This window comes from Nothobranchius furzeri, chromosome 4 (assembly GCF_043380555.1).
Source record: "Nothobranchius furzeri strain GRZ-AD chromosome 4, NfurGRZ-RIMD1, whole genome shotgun sequence".
NCBI lineage: Eukaryota > Metazoa > Chordata > Actinopteri > Cyprinodontiformes > Nothobranchiidae > Nothobranchius > Nothobranchius furzeri.
In genome coordinates, this window is record NC_091744.1 from 58,561,654 (window position 1) to 58,583,813 (window position 22,160).

The 22,160-nt window shown below is 41.8% G+C and overlaps 1 protein-coding gene across 4 annotated transcripts in view; it reads right to left on the bottom strand.

The window, feature by feature from the left end:
• Positions 1 to 21,480, bottom strand: part of shisal1b (shisa like 1b) — a 79,027-nt gene extending 57,547 nt beyond the window's left edge. For 3 of the 4 annotated variants that reach the window (XM_054733552.2, XM_054733553.2, XM_070550304.1), the window contains exon 1: positions 21,130 to 21,359. The gene's annotated coding sequence lies outside the window, so the exon portion shown is untranslated. Of the gene's footprint in view, positions 1 to 21,129 lie in introns of all 4 variants that reach the window. The other variant, XM_054733551.2, reaches the window with a different exon arrangement.
• Positions 21,481 to 22,160: the final 680 nt, after the last annotated feature.

Genomic DNA, 22,160 nt, shown 5'->3' on the forward strand with positions numbered 1-22,160 from the left:
GTCTCGTAGATAGTATGAAAGACCTCTAAACCAGAGACGGAGTGACAATGGCGAGTATGTTTTGCTCCTTATGTCGACTCACCAAACTGGTTACTCACATAGTGCAGACTGTAAAGGCACTGCGTTGATTACAGAGGATGCTCACAAACGAAGATTCAAAAAGATGCAAATTATGTGAGGCAGCTTTGATAAACATGCATACATGTAATTAAAATCAAAGATATTCCATCCCTTAGTCATACTCGGAGGAAAAAAAATAACAGTGCACCATTTTCACAGTAGTTCAGCCTACATAAAAACTCTAATTGACCAATAATCAGAAATAATCATTAAAACAAATTGCACACCTTTAAGATTTGAGTGAAGAGACTGCAAGTATTCATTATAACAAGATGATTGAGACTTCATGTGGACAGTTTGCTTTCATTCTTTAAAATCTTCATTTATTTTCATTTTCATTTTTCTTTTCAATTAATTAACTAAAGAAAACAAAGGGATTGAGTTTAAATTTAAAGCGACTTTTAAACCAGTTTAGACAATTATTTTTCCTTATGACTAATGCTGCACTAATTGATGGATCCATTCCAAAAGGCTGCATGAGGAAAGAAGCGCTGTGATTTAACACTTTGGCACAATGCTACCATTGGTGCAAAAATCATTAACTTTATCCTTTTTTATTTTGGAAAGTTGCAATGAACCACTCTACTAATACACAACATGCACTAGTAGATTTTGTTATTCTGATGACCTAAAATGAGCCTAGCGTAGAGTTTGAAAGTGCTGTTGTTGGTTTTTTATTTTTATTTTTTTATTGTTTTATGCTGCGGCTCAGAATGTGTAAAACAGTAGGACATCAATTACACAACAGCAAGACCAACCTACAAGCTGTCCCTTTCAAAACGGACATTGGTGTGTCTCATAAAAAACTAGCTTCTTTTCATGGAAAAATAAGACCCTACTGTGATCAAAGAAGTACGTCTACTAAACACACACACACACACACACACACACACACACACACACACACACACACACACACACACACACACACACACACACACACACACACACACACACACACATGCGCGCACACACACACACACACACACACACACACACACACACACACACACAGAGAGAGAGAGAGAGAGAGAGAGAGAGAGTTTGTGAGTGGAATCCCTCCTGACCTAATAGGAGTAGATGTACAAATCTAGAAACCCACATAGACCTCCTTTTTCTAGCATTACTCAATCATCTTTGATTCTGAATCACACAGAGCTCCTCGCCAATTATTTATATGATTTACAACAGTGAGTGTGAGTTTAGTGAATATATGAGAACGTCTGTTTAATTAAGCCTCAGTGAATAAACAAATATGTTGAAAGAAGCCGAAGTGACTCGGACACCTTGGAGTCTCTCTGTCAGTTGTTGTACCTGATGTAGAGCTCCTTCTGGTTAATGTGTTCCTTTTTAACAATCCAGCCTTCATGGACGTATGGCTGCACATGACCAAACTGATCCAGTACTGTGAACTCTGTTAGGGAGTGCTGCAGGGCTTGTCTGCAGCAGTCTTTGAACACAGCTTTGATCAGAAAAGCTCTTTGCCCCTCAGAAAGGAGGCTTGTTAGGGTGGCATTTCAGATACGCATTTTCCCCTCAGTTGTAGCATTTCTGGTGAATCTTTAGAGCTTTAGTTATCCCCATCTTTTCAGAAACATACACCTTTCTTTTTTAGGTGTTTTATCTTACTTCTTTTTAGTTTCAGATCGTATTAAACAGGCTGTGGAAGGGCAAGGTTCACAGCACTAGTGCTTGTTTGCAAAGGTGCTTGATTGTGGGGTTTGTTTAATGAGTCTGATGGTAGTGAAGCAGAACATGCACTGCAAATACACACCAGTGCATGCAGACACACATCACTGCAAAGCTCCATGGAACTGAAAGTGGAACGCTCAGCAACTGAAGAGACATGCAGCACACACGGTGGGTCTTGTTCTTCCATGTTTGCCTCCCAGAACACGTTAAAATATATATAAAGACCATGGCAGCATATTTAATATTCGTTATGAGTACATAGAAATGTATAAAAGTTTCCAAACTTATTTGACTTTCAAGAGTTCAAAGATCTAATTAACATCTCCACATATTTCTATTGTAGAAGAGAAGAAATGAATATGAAGTGACCAATTACTGTGGCAACCACAGTGAAACTAACACACTTTTCATCACAACACAGCGGGAGACCCAAATCTGTCAGCGGCTTGATGAGGCAAAGTGCAGTGGAATATTTTGGGGGCTATTTCGAGATTAAGCATAGTGATACACTGGCTTTGTTACACAGACATTCCCTCTTTGGTTCAAACACAAACTTCAACTACATGACACGTAAATATTCATCCAAAATCTATTCATCTGGCCTGTAGTTTCTATTTTTCAACAAGCGTTTGGTTCAACGTTGTGTGTTTCTTCCCTTTTTTCTCTGTAGTGTTACTTTATTTTTAGAACAAATATTCAGGCCAGTCATTATGAGTATTCACACACATTCTTTTTACACATAGCTGGATATTTATCCACATACTCTGGCCTGTTATTGGGTTTTCCTTGTGCACGCAGACACTTCCTGTTGTTGCACTGCCCTAAATCCATGTTAATGTGCCGTATCAGTCACCCGAAAACTTGTGAGCGTCAGGAGTGAAGAGCAGTTTAGCGATGAGGCTCCCGCTTCACCCCGGGAGAAGAATGAGTGTTAACTAAGTGTGGGTCTGGTGTTGGGCTTGTGTCCAAATGCTGATTAGCCCTGCACCTAATTAACGCTCCCTTTGACTGTCATCATAATAAATTGGACTTCATTCACTTCAGATGATATTAGAGCTTCACTCAGAAGCCCAGACAGCGCTTCACAATATGAGCCTGTGTTGGGATACTCAGAGCAGAGATTTAATGATTATTATTGGCACAGAGGGGATGAGTTATGCACAGCTGATTAAGAGAGGCAGATGTAGATGGGTAATTACAGTTTGGACATAAAATCAGCAGAATGGATGAAATGGCATGTAATCTCAAAATACGCAAATTCAGTGTCCTAATTAAACATATCTTCATGAAGCAAAGGCAACAACAGAGTTTACCGGCATACAGTGATGCACAGTCTTATAAAAGTCCATTTAGATGTTTCTAGAACTCTTTCAAAGCACTTAGTGGTAACATTAGCTGCTCACAAGTGCATGTTGCCATTATCCAGCCTGCTTTCTGTTGCTTTCTGTTATCACTTCTATGTAAAGTCAAAGTTTTTTTCTGCAGCTCTGGTAGGACAATTATTATCTACTGCATATCCTGATGGTCTAACATCTAAAAGCAGAGCAAGAACAGATTGAAATGCTTAGATTTTTTTTCTCTTTGATCCAGATAGAAATCCAGATCATAAAAAGCTGAATGTGAAGCAGATTATGAGATGGGGTAGAGCTGTGAGAAAGTCAGGAACTTATTATTTTGCCTACAAGAATGGGACCGTCCCATCTGTCACTGTTTCCCAGTCCAGGCTTGTTCCATTGGTCCGTTCAGTATGTCAGAGACTCAGCTTCCAATTGGTTTTGTTGACTGGTTTTAAAGATGTCATTCACTCAAAATTTTATACATTTGCAGTGGTCTCTAGTGGGAATGAATGCCTTGTAAGTTGTACTCTGGGGGACAAATAAACTCAGATGGGCCTGTTTCAGCATGGCGCTTGAGATAGAAATGGTGCCTATCTTCATCTTCTGGGATATAGCGCGGTGCTCCCCGTGTGCCCACTCTCATTAACTATACTGACTTCTATTTAAAATGGTGGCGCAACGTGGGCGCAACGCTGCATGTCCACCTCCGGTGTGCCCCAGACTTTATTTCCAGATATTTGGACATCTCTTCTCTGATTGGCTAACAGCAATACAGCTCTATCACCAACTCTGTTTGCTCTGCAACGTTAATGTTTTATCTCCACAAATAACTCAAGCCTGGAGGAGTTCTGGTGTGTGGTGGAGCTGTTAATGTTGGTGGTTAGCTTCTGCTATTTGAGATTTTCTCAGCTGTTTCCTGGATGCTAAACCAACAACAGCCTTCCTCGTTGTGAGTCAAGTTGGATGAGTTCAAGCAGCTTGACGTAGATCTGTCTGGCTTTTCAATTCCACCGTCTGTTTTCTGTCAGGAGCTAATGCAGAAGATAGGTGTAGGAGACTATTTTCATGTTCAGCCTGCATGTTAAACTCAGAGTGACTGATCATTTTTTAAAACAAAAGTGCACCTCTTTAAAACAGCTGTGTAATAATATGGCACCAACTCTTTCTGAGCTGGAGGTGCAGAATGAGGACAACAGGAGACCAACAACCGAAGAAACAGTGTGTGGCACATTTATGATCTCTGAGTTTATTAAAGCAGGCCCCAGCTGCCTTCACAATCCCTAGCTTATTCCCAGTACCATATCAACAAAAACACCACCTAAAAATCAATAAGGTGTGTTCACAAGTAACAGCTGTTGATTAAAGCAGTAGTTATAAAATTGGGTGTCATATTGAGACATCTGTTTACAGGAATAACAAGACAAACCCTATCATATGTGTGAATAGACTGTCTCCCTGTACTGTGATCATATACAGGAACTCACGCAAATACATTTAATACTTTTGGAATGTAGTCTACATGTACTGATAACATAAAAGAAAAAAATATCAAGTATTGGATTGAGACTTGGGAGTTAGTGAATAATTAATGACTCCGATCAGTATTGAGGACAAGAGAAAAATCCTGATTTGGACATCTCTGATGCATTATGCATGTACGCTCAATCAATCAGAAACTAGAAGAAAATGTGTATAGAACTCTGTCTTTATGTTTGGGAGCAAGCAGCAAAATTCTGTTTGATTTCATGGCAGACCAAAAAACTAACAAGCAAACACCAGCTATGGTTATATAAACCAGTAAAATATCCTAAAACAATAAAGTCTCTTCATTGTGTGAATGAAAACAAGCATCTGCATGTCAAACAAGTGTATATTCAATCAATCATTGAGTGAAATCTTGTAAATAAACATGTCTCCTGTGTTTTTTATGAATCTGGCGTCTTGTCAAACACATGAGGAACAGCAGGTTAAAAACGGATCTGAATGCAAAGCAAAAGAGGTCGACGTAACTTTGACTGATGAATGAATAGAAGTTTTTCTTTGGTTCATGTGACGCTGAATACATTTTCCAGATCAAATGTTCTAAATAAAGCCCGGAGGCTGCAGCAACAGCATGGTTTGGTCTGGCGAATTGATGTCGCCTGGGAAACAACTACGTCATAGGGGACATGGGGAAAAATGTACCTCTTTATAATTAGCACACACAGAGTATAATGCAGGAAATTAATAATGTCCATCTTTAAAAGGGAAGAAAAAGCACAACATGTATACCACAGAGAAACACTGGGCCGACTTTGAACTGTTTAGCAGCATAATGAGCTGATCTATTGTGCAGTGCTGCTACCGTGCTACCTGGGTGGTTGTTTTTATGTTTTTGACTTGGTTACAGTTCATCAGCTTAACACAAGAAGAAGACAAAATGTAATCAAACTTACAACAGCTGCAGGCACAATCTGTCGCTACCTGCTAGGAGCTGACATGTTGATGGAAACCCATTTGCTTCCTAAACGAACTCAGTGTCTCGACTCTTACTCCTCATTTGGATCTAAAAGGCAAATCTGAACATCTTTGAATTATCCGCTTCCAGTCAGAGCAGAAGCTGTAGAAATGGCCTCCATAACAAACATTAGCAATTGGGAGTTTTGTGTAATACTGAGGATTTAACATCGGCCGATTCCTTCATCTGTACTTTTCTCATTGCATAGTGATTAATATATGCATGCAGATTGAGAGAAGGAGCTAATGAGACAGCTACTTGAATTCATTATCCAATCAAGGTCTCAGAGTCAGCTGGGGGATGTGGAATCTTGGAACCTCATCTGAAATGATGAAGATGGTCCTTATGTCCAGGTGATACAGTTGAGATGAATCTAGCTCACTCCGTGTGGCATGCACCTTTACCAAAACTGTATAGATTAATAAATTCATCAGTAATGGGTTGTCTTGTGTGCATTAAAACGACTTGTTAAATAAAACAATGCAGAAATTCTACACTATAAAACAAAGCCCAGAAATATATCATTTAATTAAATGCAGTTATTTTGCGATGCTGTGTTTGACTGGAGTATTAAAAACGCATGTAAAGCACTGGAGAGAGGTCATTTTGGGTTTATTTTAGTATATAAAATGTGTTTGGAATTGGTCGTTTTTTTCTGTTGAAAGTAGTTTTAGCTTGGCGTATTTTACGTCTACCTGATCAGGATGGTTTGCCAGAGGATGTTTCACTTTTACAACAGCTGCAGAGCAGCCAAGGTGAAAATGAAGACACCTGTGGCAGGTGGCTTGTATTTGTACCTAATAAAGTTGCAAAAGTACACATTGGTGGAAGTACAAATTGACGTGAGTTTGTTGTGTCCGTGTTTGCAATAACCCCTGGGTTTAGGGATGTAAGAAAATACGGATACACCGAAATACCTTGATATTTCTACTTCTGGTATTTAACAGCAGCACATTGATTTTATTTTTATTGAAAATGTATATGCAAACATTTATTGTATTGGTGTGATGAGGTTAAAACTCTGACTGCTAATGCCACTTACACACTAGCATCAGCTCCACTCCACTCCGCGCTGCCTGCACGAGCCTGGCCGCACTCGTGCCACACTGCCTCAGGAATGAGGACGTGATTGAGCACATGGGTGGTCTCCAAAATTGGCACGAAAAACCGATATCAGTGATGTCATTGGTACTTCCCCGAGCACGTGGGCGGGGCAAAAGAGCCCAGAGAAGTCCGCAGTTTCTCCATTATTAAACAAAAGAAGCCAGAGTAGTTTTTCCTTTGGAGATCTGACTCTGCTATTGCATCCTGCTTTGCTGTGTCTAGCAGCACTGTGTGTGTGTGTGTGTGTGTGTGTGTGTGTGTGTGTGTGTGTGTGTGTGTGTGTGTGTGTGTGTGTGTGTGTGTGTGTGTTTTCTCCTCACAGCAGTGAGAGACAGAGAAAAATGGCGTCAGCCAGAGGCTAGATAACTCCACAACATCCACAAGTATAATAAATCACGCATGCAGGAAGCCCCTGCGGGCTGATTCTATCCACCAATCGGAGGCTCTCCCGATGGTAGGCTTGTTTTTGAGCCAACCAATCGGTCAGCAGTGGGTGTGTTGACCCAGTTTGTCTCCAGGGAGATCGCCTCGAAAAGAGGGCTGGAAAGACGTCCGGTTGCGCCCGGGAAAATTCAAGGCTACCTAAATGAGAACACTCCAGACCCGGTCCAGGCAGAATAGAGCTGATGTTAGTGTGTAAGGGCCATAAGTTGCAGCATTTTTTACCGTCTTCTTGCTGATGGAACAAAAAGATCTTGCAACAACACTGATTTGTCTTGGTAGTGTCTGGCTTGAGTAAATTCAGTCTTAAAAATTGCAAATACGCTCTGAGTTTAGCTTTGCAATTCACCATGTTGTCTCCCCTGTATTATGATATATATTGCATCACCAGATTATTGACAACACACACCCCTCAAGGGTTCATCTCTGATTTGTGCTGAAAAGCCTTCCTGACTCTGCAAGAGGAAACAGAGTTTTTTTCTTTTAAACTTGCAGGACATTGAATACAATGAGGACTAATAAGCTTTAAGTCGTGAATTAATTAGACGGGTACAAAAAGGATTATCTCCAACCTTATTCCCGATTTCTGTCTATTGTCCTGTAGAATGCCTGACGTATGATCCTAAGTGGTTTGTACAGCTCGATCACTTCCAAAGCCACAGTAAACCTCCTAACGCTTGCTCCAAAGTGTTTTCCAGCAGCTGCAGTTCCATGAAGGTTCTGAGCTGTCTGCCGGCAGCGGAGGCCTCATCTGTCATCAGGCTAGAGCTTTAACACTCCATTTGCTATGGCGCTGGGACTGCTGGAGACACATATCCTGTGAACTTTTAGGTATCTGTAATGCAGACAGGCACACCGGTATGTTCCAGACACAAGCCAGAGTTATTTGTTTGAATTTGCTTTTAACACCACTCTCTGGGCTCATTTGATCCCTCTTGGAACTGTCCCCCATCATCATCTGCTGACCCCAAACTCGAAATAGCTTCTCCCCAAACACAAACAGTCCGACAGGAATTTCAAAAATGACAGAGAAACTCTAAACACGAGAGAGTAATGGACAACAAAACTGCTTAAACGTATTCGTCTTTCCGTTTACATACTCTCCGTTTAGACAAACCACCGGAGCAAAGAAGGAGCGCCTAACTAAAGACTGGGTAGTTTTTGGACAGAAATAATAGACGATTGTCACGTCAAAGATCTGCATAAGAGAGGAAAGTCTTTCTGGTGAGATAGCCTAGACACTTATGGCTGAACAAAAGCAGGAACAAAAGCTTTCAGAAAAATAAACTGCTGAGAGATTTTTATCTTAAGGCTAGAGTGTGATCGATGTATGAAATATTAAACCACGGGCTATGTGGAATCCATTAGGAACAGTATGTCACTGTAGTGGATTGCTCCTTTACAAGTGTCATGTTGCTTATGTCACCCGACACTCTTATAAAGCCCCAAAAAATCGATCCAAAACTCCTAATCGGTGGTGACTTTTAGAAGTCATCTGGATCTTACCAGACGTGGCATACCCTCAGATAACCCTTGTGTGTTTTCAAGCTGCAGATCGTGTGAATTAGCCCTAAAATAGTCCACCGCAGATGCAGAGTGGATGAGGATCTTTCAGACACCTCAAAGGCTTGAGGGGGTTTGTAAAGGCCAGGGGTCAAAGTCACAGAAATATCTCCAAAGTGAATGAATAACACTCCACACTTCTCATCCAAATGCTAATGGTGTTCTGGCAGCCGCTCTAAACAGGCTGATAAAAACTTTTTAAAGGAACTGTTTGAGTTCTGTTCCAGCAATTATTACTGGAAGTGTTGCTTGATCGGCCATAGGAGTGGGATCACACTTCGTTAATGAGCCTGTCCTGGGTTTGACCCAAAGCGATCAGTTTGTTCGGTCCACTGTCAATAACTACTTCCTCTTGTGTCCTGAAATGCTCCCAGAATGTCGGTGAGCTCAACACCAAGCTCCAGTAGCATAACCAGCATCAGCCTTCCTTCTCTAGAAGATACACACACCAGCAGATGCTGAAATTAAGCAAAAATATATCAACAAATTTGGCAACAGAGCCCACTAACCCAGCGCATTGCCTATTGACTCTGCTCCCTTCAGGCAGGAAACTGAGTCTGAGGAACCACGTCTTCCTTAGACTTTTTTGGCTCAATGATTCAGTCTGACTTCAAATGTGTTTAGGTTATTTATTTAATAAACACTTCTCATATTCTAATGCGTCTAACGCAGCATTAAATGAATCTGGTTAAAAGTGCTCAAAAAGCTCAAAGGTCTCAAAAGTCCTGCAAAACTGATTTGGAATTTTACAATGATGCATTTTTTACTTTCAAAACGAAGGAAAGTAGAGTAACCTGCTGGTATTTAATGATAATATGGAAGCAATGTTTGCACCTATTTAAACTATAAGTCATTAGGGAGAGAGGGATTATAGTGAGTCATTTTATTACACGCTGAATCAAAGAATTACAGTCATTTGAGACCGTAATAACTCAGGGATTGAAGTGAGGCCTTATATAACACATTATATACGTTAGTGTGCTCTATATGGGGAGAATGGTGGAAAGTGTGGGAAAAATAGAAAACACACACACACACGTGTGTGTGTGTGTGTGTGTGTGTGTGTGTGTGTGTGTGTGTGTGTGTGCATTTATGTATTTATTCTTTCTATTTTTGACTTTTATTTTTTATTTTATTTTTATGGTAGTTCAAGGTTTGTGCTTTTTTCCTGATAAAGGAAAGCATTCTCATTTATTGTTGTATGTTTTAGAGAGCTAACATCTACTGAAGCTAAATTCCTTGTAAATGTAATTTTACTTGGCCAATAAAATCTAAAATCTAGAACTTTGGATTAATGAAAACAGGTTGGTTATTAATGGTGAGAAGACTAAATATATGGCTTTGGAATAGGGATGGGTACCGAATTCGGTACTTCTTAAGGTACCGACCAAATTCCATAGATCCGACCGAGCACCGATTCACGTCATTTCAAACGGTGCCTTGTTTCGGTACCCGTCCTTCATAACGAGAACTTGCCTAGACAGCTGCGCATGCGCAAGAGCGTTTTGTCGTCGGTCGCTGCGAGCGAGTTGTAAACAGAGCAGCATGGTAGAAAGAACGCAGGCAAAATCTTGGGTCCACTTCACTAAATGTGATGGGTAACTGGGTGATGATGAAACCAGCGACAATGATCTAAATGAGACATCCTCATCTTAATCTGCTCCGGTAGGTAAATATAATTAGCTTGATATGTTGGCTTCCGTTTTGCTAATGGTGCATTCGCTTTCTCCTCGGAACTCCGAATTCCCGAACAGAAGAACGCGCTCTAAAGTTTGGCTTCACTTTACTAAATGTGACGGGTGATTGGGTGAAGATGAAATCAGTGACAACGATCTAAGTGTGAGGCATCATCGTTTTAATCTGCTCCAGCAGCTAAATAAACTGTTTAAGATAACGTTAGCTTGGTATGTTAGCTTCCATTGCTACCATTGTTATCAGCTAATGGTGCGTTCGCTTTCTCCTCGGAAATTCTAACTTCCCAGTAGGAAAAATCAAATGAAAAAAGATGGCAAAATGAATGAAGATACACAGTAAATTTAGTTCACAGTAAAGATGTTTGCTTCAGTTTCATTATCAGTTTATAAAATACAAACAGTTGAATGTTATTTATCGTGATATATATCAAATATTGTTATATATTGAGAAAAATATATATTTAATTATAAAAGAGAATTAAAACACTCAAAAGTATCGAAAATTGGTACCGTTAAGTACCGGTATCGATTCATAGGTACCGGAAATTAGTACCGGATCGATTCAAATGTCAAAGGTACCCATTCCTACTTTGAAATCATCTTATTTTTGAGAGATTCATCTGAGTTGCATTTGAGTATATTGTCAGGATTCCAAACTTCCAGTCATCCACTTCACACCAGACCATACTTAAGACCCCACTTCCCAGAATTCCCCGCACTGAAAGTTGTCTCTTCACGTCATCACACACACACCCCATGTCAGGAAGTCCAGCATAATAAGCATCACTCAGTCATTGCTTTCTGTCCGTGGCCTTAGCGTGTACATTTCGTGTCAGACTGTTGTTCAGCTGTCTTCAACAAATCACAGGTCGCACAAAACAAAGGAGCTCGGCTGATCTTTAATTGTTTATTCAGGACTAGCTGTGAAGAAATGTAAAAGAAACTGTCATGGACGTGTGAAAAGACTAGAATCAAATACTTACTTATAAAATGTTTATTATTTTAAGTACACAAACACCAAATATACTTTTTAGCAAGATGACATTCATCCAGGATGTGCACCAGCTTTCTACTCGTCAAACTGTGGAAGGACAGTTTTTGTTGCCACTATATCAAACTAATTATATTCAGAGGTCAATGCTGTATGGAGCAATGGTAGCAAGGAATGGATTAGCACCATTCTTAATCCCGCAGAAACATATTTGTGATTTTGGTTGGGATTATTTATGTATGCTCATTTGACATGACATTGGAAAAGGATGTGCACATCTGTGATAGCTGAGTTATTTATCTTAATTTTCGTTTTGTCTCATAATTGTTTTCTTTTCTGTTGTGAAACATTTTATTTTAGTTTTGCATTTGGTGTGTTGTATAATCGATTGAAATGTTGTATGTATAGCCTTTATTTGCTGGCTTGCTCAGTGTTGATGCATTATTTGGTGATGATGATCTGGTCAGGGATGAAGAAGATCACAGGCTTCAAGCAGAGGAAGGATTGCACAGATGGCAGCCTGGACACAGCCATTGAACTGAACAAGTTCTTCAATAGGTTCAGTTCAGGAACAAACCCAGCATCCTCCTCGCCGGTCCCCAGCCAATCAGACATCCCATCCTCCTCTGATCCAACATGTTCCTGTCACACGCCAGCTCTTTTGTCCTCTAACGCAGTCATGGACTCTTCTGGTTCTAAAAATCGGTCTTCAGCCAAGTCAGGAGATGATGTTGCCCCATTTACCTCCCCCTCCCACCTATCTGTCTCTAGAAGTCAGGTGAAGAGGCAGCTGGAGAGACTGAACATGAACAAGGCTGCAGGTCCAGATGGTGTCAGCCCCAGAGTACTGAAGGCCTGTGCAGAGCAGCTCTGTGGGATTCTGCAGCACCTCTTCAACCTCAGCCTGGCCCAGGAGAAGGTTCCAGTCCTGTGGAAGACATCCTACCTTGTTCCAGTTCCAAAGAAAACTCGCCCATCAGTCATTGACGACTACAGACCGGTTGCCCTGACATCCCACATCATGAAGGTCCTGGAGAGACTCCTGTTGGTCCACCTGAATAAGCAAACTAGGACATATCAGGACCCGCTGCAGTTTGCTTATCGCCATGGAGTTGGAGTTGAAGATGCCATCATCCAGCTGCTTCAACCAATCCACTGTCATCTGGACAAAGCAGGCAGCACTGTCAGGGTCATGTTCTTTGATTTCTCCAGTGCATTTAACACAATCCAGCCTGATGCACTTTGCCAGAAACTCCAGAAGACACAGGTGGGGGCCTCAACTATCGCCTGGATTAAAGACTACCTGACAAACAGACCACAGTTTGTGAGGTTGAAGAACTGCACATCAAACCAGGCAATCAGTAACATAGGAGCACCACAGGGGACTGTACTCTCACATTCCTTTTCACCCTGTACACCTCAGACTTCCAGTACAAAGTACAGAGACGTGTCATCTACAGAAATACTCAGATGACTCTGCAGTTGTCGGGTGTATCAGAGATGGACAGGAAGGCTGAGTACAGAGAGCTGGTGGAGCGCTTTGTGGCATGGTGTGGAAACAATCATCTGACCTTGAACGTGAACAAAACAAAGGAGATGATTTTAGACTTCAGAAGAAACAGGGTGGAGTCAAACACTGTTTCCATCATGGGAGAAGAAGTGGAGGTGGTTGAGGAATACAAATACCTTGGAGTTCACCTGGACAACAGACTGGACTGGAGAAAGAACAGCGAAGCCGTTTACAAGAAGGGACACAGCAGACTGCACTTCTTGAGGACGCTTAGGTCCTTCAATGTCTGTAGCAAGATGCTGCAGATCTTCTACAAGTCTGTTGTTGAGAGTGTAATCTCTTCAGCCATCATCTGTTGGGGTAGTAGCATCAGAAGCAGGGACCTGAAAAGGCTCAGCAGCCTAATAAAAAAGGCTGGTTCTGTTCTGGGGACGACTGTGGAACCACTGGAGGAGATCATGCAAAGAAGGATTCTCCAGAGAATCAAGAAAATGATGGACAACCCTGAGCATTCTCTTCACAAGACTGGCCGACAACGGAAGAGTGTCTTCAGTCAGAGGCTTCTTCAGTTTCGCTGCAACACTGACCGCTACTGGAGATCCTTCCTGCCAACAGCCATTGTAATATACAATAACTCTTTGATGAATTGATTATTAATATTATTCTGAGCTATTACAGCAATCAATTTCCCTCTGGGATTAATAAAGTACTTTTGAATTGAATTGAATTGAATGTAAAGGGCCACTGTTAACAGTAGCTAATGGGGATCTTAATAAAAACAAACAAACCGAAGCTCTTAGTTTCTAACTGGCCTGAATGGTTGCGAGTGATTTACGTTCCTTCTAGGACTGTTAGGACTGTTCTTTTTGTGTTTCAAATCTCTAAATCAAACTTAGATGGACTATTCTGCACCTCGAACTCAACCACCTGATTTCAGAGTTTTAACATCCAGCGAACAAAAGCTGTCAGGTCACTCACAGCTGCTTTCTCGGTCTGACACCTCTCTCTCTCTCTCTCTCTCTCTCTCTCTCTCTCTCTCTCTCTCTCTCTCTCTCTCTCTCTCTCAAAGCTGTTTGTGCTTTGAGTTAAAAGCTGCCACATACTGTGCTCAGTAACCCTCATACTGCAAGAGGAAGTAATAAGCATACAAGGCTTTCCTCACAGCCTCATAATCGAGATGCTGAAGGATTACACCAAAAGGTGACTTTTGAAACCATTCATATTTGTTAGATTAAACAAAACAAGTGAATCTGTGAAGATCTTTGTATGTTACATAATTTTTTTGATCTATCATGTAATGAAGCAGAACAAATGACCCTGAGGGTAGAAGTCAAAGCAGCGTTCAAATAGCGTAGCATGAACATGATCTGGTCATGGCTCACTTACACGGCTGCATCATTTAATGAGAATTGCTCAATTAGGTTATGTTAAGATTTAACCAAAACAAATATAACTGCATTTGCAACCCTGTTTTCTACTACCGTAAATCCTCTAATACAGGCCGGTATTCAATTAAAGGCCGGGTCTCCAATTTTGGCCGGTGTCGGAGTCGGCGGAGGTGAATAATGGCCGGTCTCTTATTGTGGCCAGGTGGAATGTGGTAACAGGCAAGTACGGGGGGCGGTTGTGTCATCGTCTCACTTTTGATTTGTCAGTGATAGACCGCGAGGGTAACTTTAACCGTGCGGAGACGAAGAGGAGGCGAAAATTTGATATCAAGTTCAAAGAGAACGTGCGCTGCAGAACACTGGGGAGCAATAGCGGTTGTATGAACTAGTCAACTTCACTATAGTGACTTTTTATGCCTGTCGTCGACTAGTCACTGTCACGTGATGATGACCGGCAAGATGCAGCCCTCGGAAAAGAGCAACGCGCTCTGCCAGAGCGTCGGTACTGACACGCGTTCATGTCGGTTCATTTCCTTTAATGTTTTCTGTCTTTTATTTGCACCTGATGTGTTTCGCTGCTGTGGAGCGGGGCACATCACCTTGTCCTCCGACGCACTGATCACTGATGCGGCCGCCAAGCAGGGAGCACTCCGCTGTTTTTGCGGTCGGTAATCTGCCTCCTGAGCAGATTACTGACCGTCCACAGTAACTGTCCACAGTAACAATCAGGTGTTGCCAAATTATTTAACACGCGATCGTCCATGTCGGCTCATTTCCTTTGATGTTTTCTGTCTTTTATTTGCGCCTGATGCGTTTTGCTGTGGAGCGGAGCGCATCACCTTGTCATCCGGTGACGCACCGATCACTGATGCGGCCGGCAAGCAGCGAGCACTCCGCTGTTTTTGCGGTCGGTAGATCTTTTAGAACTGCAGTTCAAAGGTAACTCATAAGGTGAATATATATGAACCCAGGTAGCAGTTTTTCTTTAGGATTGAGAGGAGATGCAGGAAGATAATAAACAGGCAGGACAGAAAAATTGTCAAATAAAAACAAGTTAGTTTTTGTACCTGGTGGTTGCAACAAACAGACACCATTGAAGGTAATCAGAAGTGAGGAACAGAAAATGAAATAATCATTTTAATGTTTAGAGCAGCAGGAACTCCGAGAGGCTGCAGGCGCATCAGTGAGTTTGCGGCCGCTGCGCAGGGGGAGGGGGTAGATGGCTGAAGCAGAAACTACCGTTGTTAAAAGAGATGTGTTTAACTTTGAAAATGTGGGCGCAATATTAATTGTCAAAAACTCCAGCGAACCATTAGTTCATTTTGCTCAAATAGAAATAGGGGCCTGCCTCTAATACTGGCCCTCCTTCCAATAAAGGCCTGGAGCTTGATGAACTTGAGTCAAATACAGGCCCGGGCCTGTATTAGAGGATTTACGGTATGTCATAACTGAGCACCAGGTAATGAGTAATCAGGGATTATATCTGGCCCTGTCCACACGTAGCCGGGGATCTGCCAAAACGTAGATATTTTTCTACGTTTTGGCCTGTCATCCAAACAAAAATGGAGTTTTTTCACACGAAAACGGATCTTTTTAAAAACCTCGGCCAAAGTGAAGATCTGCGTTTTCTCCGTTTTGGGTGTCTGCGTGTGGACAGACAAAACCGGAGTTTTAAGGTCCGCAATGTCACTTTCCGCGACTAAAAAATGCTGACATCATGTGTGCGACCTGTGTTTACACTAGCCGACAGCATGGATGCCCTCAGAGCTGCGCTCGCTTTATCAATTGTCCAAGCGCTTTTTGCTTGTTTGTTTTTGCAAGCGGAATTGCTGCTCCTTGCGGAAGACCACAGACGAAGGACGAGGTTAAGAACGGGGGAAGTACTGCCGCTTACAGGTCTGGCATGTCCTTAACAACGTATTTATCCGGGCAGGTGTGGACAGAGTTTTTTTTAAACGAGGTTGTGTGGATGCAAGTTTTTGGAGGGGCGGATATTCGTTTTAAAAAAACCCGGCTACGTGTGGACTAGGCCTGAGAGAGCCACGGTTGAATCTCAATACAAACAACTGACAACGAGTAGGTTTTTGTTGTGATCACTTGTTTAGGAAACATTTGACCTGAAAAGGTAACCAGAATTACATGGGGAAAAACAATGCAATATACTAGCAAGAACTTAAATCTGATTAAATTTACCCAACCCAAATCAGTCTCTTTGATCGTTGGGGCCCTTCTTTTATCTTCCAACTAGTGGATTGATCAGTGCATCAGTGGTCTCTTCTCCTGACACAAAAGATGTCCAGAAGAATATAGGTAACTCTATCAGCTGTCCCACTGGCTCGCCACCCAGCTCGCACTGGGAATCTTCTAAGGGTTCAAGCTGTCTGCGTCTGATGAGGATCCAACTGGACTTCTCAGCTGAGCACACTCACAGTTCACCACCGTTCAAAGATCTGGATACGGAAAAAACTTGACCACTGAGTCAAAGGTGTGGCTCCTCTAGGATTCAGCTAGCATCAACACCGATGGAGTGCCAATTACGGAGCTCCCGTGGATAGTGAAGGAGTAAGAGTTTACAGTTCTAGTGATTTCCATGCTGTTCTTTTTTTTACTAACAGGATGTACTACCAGAAGTGAACGGGACGTGATCACCCGGGACTATTCGAGCTCTGTAAATGGTCAGGTTCTCCCCAGGAATTATGGGAGATGTAGCGATATTATGTTTCAACGAGAATTCTTTTGAACTTACCGTTTATATTTTAAATCAATGAAGTCTTGTTTGACTGTTTTTTAAATTAGTTTACTTCAAATATTAATACTAATGCATACTTTAATGAAATCTTATTTTTATTTAATTTTTTTTAAATGGATGACCGGGATTTCTAAAAGATTCTTGGGAAAGCTTGGTTACACATTGACTCACTTCATTGCTCAACATGAAATTATATCAGCTTTGGCTTGAAGGTCTTTCATTTTCCTCAAATAAACAATTTCCTCAATCTGTGATTTCTGCAAATATCTGTTTGCCTTCCTGAGTCTAGTCCTTCATGAGTGATTTAACTGATTCAGTTGGGCCAATTCTCCACAGAGACGAGGTTTTTCTTTCCTGTTTTGTGTTGATACAAACAAATAAACACTCAGAACAAACGCTGCATTAATATTCCAAAAAGCCACTGGGCAAGCCTTTGTCTGAGTTGCAGGAGCTTGTCTGTCATGTGATAATTCGTTCAGCCTCTGATTTCAGTAGCTGCACAAACAAACAGAGGAAATGCCTCTCTGATCCCAGAAGCCCTCTTAAAAAAGAGACAGTGATGTAATCACAAACAGATAGATGTTTTATTTAAAGAAAATGAAGAACATTTTACGCGCTATTTCATCACATTTAAAAAACAATCAAAAGTGCTAACACATCTGTGTTTTCACACACTGTGTGACTGCTACGAATATGGCGGTTACAGGAAACTGAACGTTGCTTGAAGGGAATAACTGCAAATTAGCAGCGACTTTATAATGGGATTGTGGCGTTCTGCTGACTTCTAATGGTTACAGCGCTGGGACACCGTGAGGGAGAGTCGCCGATAAGAAGAAACGGCGTGTTGGTCTAAAAGCTCGGTCAGATTATCATCTGTTCTCTGGAGTCTGATATGGAGGGAGAGTCAGAGGCAGAAGCTGCTGCTTTAGAAAGAAAAATGCTTCTGTCAGCCTCTACATCACTTTCTCCTCCTCGCTCACACTCGCATACATAAAACTACATACACTCGGAAACATTGTGACTGCATAAACAGAAACAGGCACATGGAAGCAGCACAACCACAACACACAAATGCAGGCCAGGGGAAACTGCTGTGGACCCTCCGGAGAAAGATGTCACCATGACAGAACAGATAAACCAAATGAAAGGAGAGTTTTCAGCGCTGGGGATCATAAAACAACACACCCCTGTGCTCACTCAGTAGCTGCATGCTGCTGTTTGTTTTGGGGGGCTGGAGATTGTAATTATTTGACTGCCTCTGCAGCTGTCAGTGTTATTAATCTGTTGGAAATAGTTTAATGAGATTTCTTGTTTTGCTTTTAGCGTGGTTAGCGGTGAATGAAGAGATCTAGAACTCCCAGGACATCAGATAAAATAGTTGTCTCTCTTTGGACATGCAAACAGAAGCAGATCAGAAATGTGATTTTATTTGTTTGTTTGTTTCTTAGCTGGCTTCTTCATCTTATTTTATTTATGTTACAAAAACAGAGCATCACAAAGATAAAATCCAATAAAGAAACAATGACAATGTGACCAAAGAACTTGTAAAACATGTTGGATGGAGGTGGTATGGAGATTTGTAAGGGTTTCTTTGTGTAAATATCTTGAGCTAAAACATAATAAAGACAAGAAAAATGAAAAGCACCGCTATTATATTATAGTATTTACACTAGCAGTGTAAATACTTTAATCCCATGGTAACCTTCTAATTTTAGTTTTCTACTTTTAGTATCCCCTGTTTCCTTGATCAGTTGTAAGCAAATTTGAGTGCATCACTAGTCTATAAATAAAAAATAACACATTTGTGTGATTTCACATTTAAAAATGCGGGTCCCTCAATTGTTTGACTCCAACTGGTCCTACACAGTCAAAGTGAGATAGACGCCGCTGCCAATCACTGGATGGTTCACAAACATTATGCATTTCAGTTTGTTTACCTCTGCAGAATTAGAATATATTGCATGTGTGTTTGTGTTCTGGATTGAGAAGGACGAGAGGCGAAGAATAGTGGCGTTTAATCTCACTTGATGTCACTTTGGTACATCGTGACCTGCTGCAAACATGAGATAAAGAAATGCCAAATCAATTCATCCTCGACGTAGTAAAGAGTCTTAGTTTACTAAGGCCACCTTTACTGTATGTTTGGCATAATACTCAAATCTATGCAGCTTGAGATGAAGTGGGACACACTTCGGTCATGCCTAAAACAGAGTTCAGCATGTTCTCTCTCTCTCTCTCTCTCTCTCTCTCTCTCTCTCTCTCTCTCTCTCTCTCTCTCTCTCTCTCTCTCAGGTGCTTCCCCTCAAAGTTAAAAACCATCATAAAGGGATAATAACTACCGTTAATGTTCACTCAAACTCTTCCTGAATTCCAGCATCAGAAAGTCTTCCTTTGCCAACACATTGTTTGCATGCGATCCCTGCAGATGTTCTGCAGTTCCAACACCAGTTTGATCATCTGTTCTGAATTTGAAGTGCTCCACACCTAAATTTTCACCTTGAGGGTTTCTGCCAAGCAACCGATCACGACGCTTCACCATCCTGTGTGTGTGCGTGTGTGAGAGAGAGGACTATAAGCCATCTGTGTGTGTTATTCTGCCTGTGTCTGCATTTGTTTGCATACCAGGAGGAAACCAGTGTTTGTGCTGTAAATGTAAGTAAATGTGTGCATCACCAGGGGGACGTTACAGCTCTTGCGGTTCACTGACTCCTCCAGGTCGGTGGAGTCAACAAGAGACTGAGGATCCGTCGCTGTGGGGCACAGCGCATCGTTGTCTGCTTACATCTTAGACAAGGTGACAGGAAAGGGCTGATGGACAGACCTGTCAGGCCTGTCCTCGTGGAGGCAAACTAACCTGCAGCTGGAACAATCCCTTTTATAATATAAGCTCTTTGTCTTATTTTAGGAGTTCCTGTTGAAGGGAAAACCAACACTTTCCTGACACTTACAGAATAAACTGGAGGCTTATGCAATTTCTCACCTTTTGTGTCCATTCTCACCATCCAACCACTATTGTCAAAGAACTTCACCACATGGCCATGCCTAGGCTTTTATCAGAGGCCTCTGCTACTAGCAGCCAGGACAATTACTTCTCTACTTTTCTTATCCATACTAAAAAATGCCTGCAGGAAGGCTTAGTGATAAATAGAGGAGAACGATTTTTTGCTGCTCCCAAGAAGACTTATTCAGCCTCGTAAAAGAAAGCAGAACCTGACCAGAATCCCTAAATGCAAGAAATCACAGAATTGGTGATGCAAACCATAGAAATAATGATTACTTGTAGTGATTATAGGTGAGGGCTTAGCTAAGAGATTCATCTCCTCCATCAGGCACCTAAACACAAAGCTGCACACAAACACGCTTTCCAGTGTGTGTCTTTATGGTGCACACTTGAATAGTGCTCACCTCTGTGCAAAGTCATAAAAGCTCACAACTGCTGCCCCTGGGCAGCTTTCACACAGGCTGGAGCAGGATTTTCTGAGAAGAATGGTCTTTTGTGTGAAAGAACAAAGGGAATTTCCTTCCTCCTCGACTCTTCTTCCGTCCTGAATCCTATCGTATGGCACCGTGCATCTCCCACACGCCTGTTTCTAAGTTACCAGCAGAGTCGGCTGCCAATCCCGCCTAATTGCCTTCTGTGTAAAATGACAGCTGATGAGCGGCAATGAGAGGGGGAGCTGTCCTTGCCTTTCCTCGCCGATCTCTCTCTACACCACCTTGCCAGAGGAGAGATGGCACCTGAGAACCGTGGCTGACCCCCCCCCCCCCCCCCCGGGGAAATAAACAGTAATGTTGGCCTGCACGGAAACTTCAGTAACCATGAGACTGTAGAACCATCACTACAATGGAGCAAAAACCACGTGGAAAAAGTCGATGTTCTAAATTTAGAGAACTACTCTGTGAGGACAATAAATTGAAACCGTATGAGAATAATGGAAGCTTGTAAGTATGAAATGCTTTGGATGGAGAGAAATAAAAAGTGAAGCTCAGATGTGGGAGAATAACAGTTATTTAAGAGAATAAGCAGCTTTTTCCTCACTAACCTTGCAATCCTGGAGGAAAAAAAAGCTCCTCTGGTTCTTTGACGCTTGCACCCTGTTGCTCCTTGTTCTCTTCCTCTTTTGTTGTGTCTTCTTCACCAACAGATCCTCCTCATCCTTGGAGTCGGGGCTGAATTAAATAGCTCATAAGGGAAGCCAGGCAAGAGGAGAGAGGGAAACACAACAGAGTGGAGAAGAAACACAGTCTTCTCACCCTTTAATTCCTGCTTGGCAGTGTATCCCCATCCGTCAGAGCGCTGAGCGACTGCAAGTGTGTGTGTGTGTGTGTGAGGGATAGAGAGAGCGGGGGAGAGAGAGGAAGGAAGATGAAATGATACTCATTGGGTGAGAGAGAGGGTGTGAGAGAGTTGGGGGGGGGGGGGCTGAGCGCTAACACTGGAGGGTGATCAGCTGTACAGTAGAGCAGGAGCGAGACTCGCTTTCCTCCATGGGGAGGACTTCCTGTGTTAGTTCTCCACCCAACTTCCCTCGTGGGATAGGAGTCTTGTGCTTTGGTTTTGTTAAGACACCCCCTCTCTCCTCCTGCAGCCATAATTTTACCCACTATTTTTTTTTTTGTTTAGCTTCTCCCAGACATACTTAGTGCGATCTCTTCCTTCCTAACTGCAGCAGGAATCAAAGCAGCAACAGTCACTTTTATGTTCACTTTATAAATGGCACAAACACTCATTTTATGTCTTTAAGTAATTCATAATAGCGTTTTCCCTGTTGCTTTCATAATATTTTGCTGATGTCTGACCAACAAAATGTCTTTTTAGTGGAAATGTCACAATACTCGAGTTGCCTGCTTATTAGGACATAAAATAATCAACTCAACCATCATAAATCAGGGAGCTTTTTAGGGTAAATGCGAATTAGTTTAATTTAGTGATTGTTGTTGTTTTGAAGGAGTCATCATTTTAAAGGGTAATTTTTTCTCTGTATGGTTCTTCCTTACTGAAGGTTTTTCATCTGTCTTCATACATTATGGTGGTCGGTGATGTAACACTTTACAATAAGCTTCCCTTTTTCAA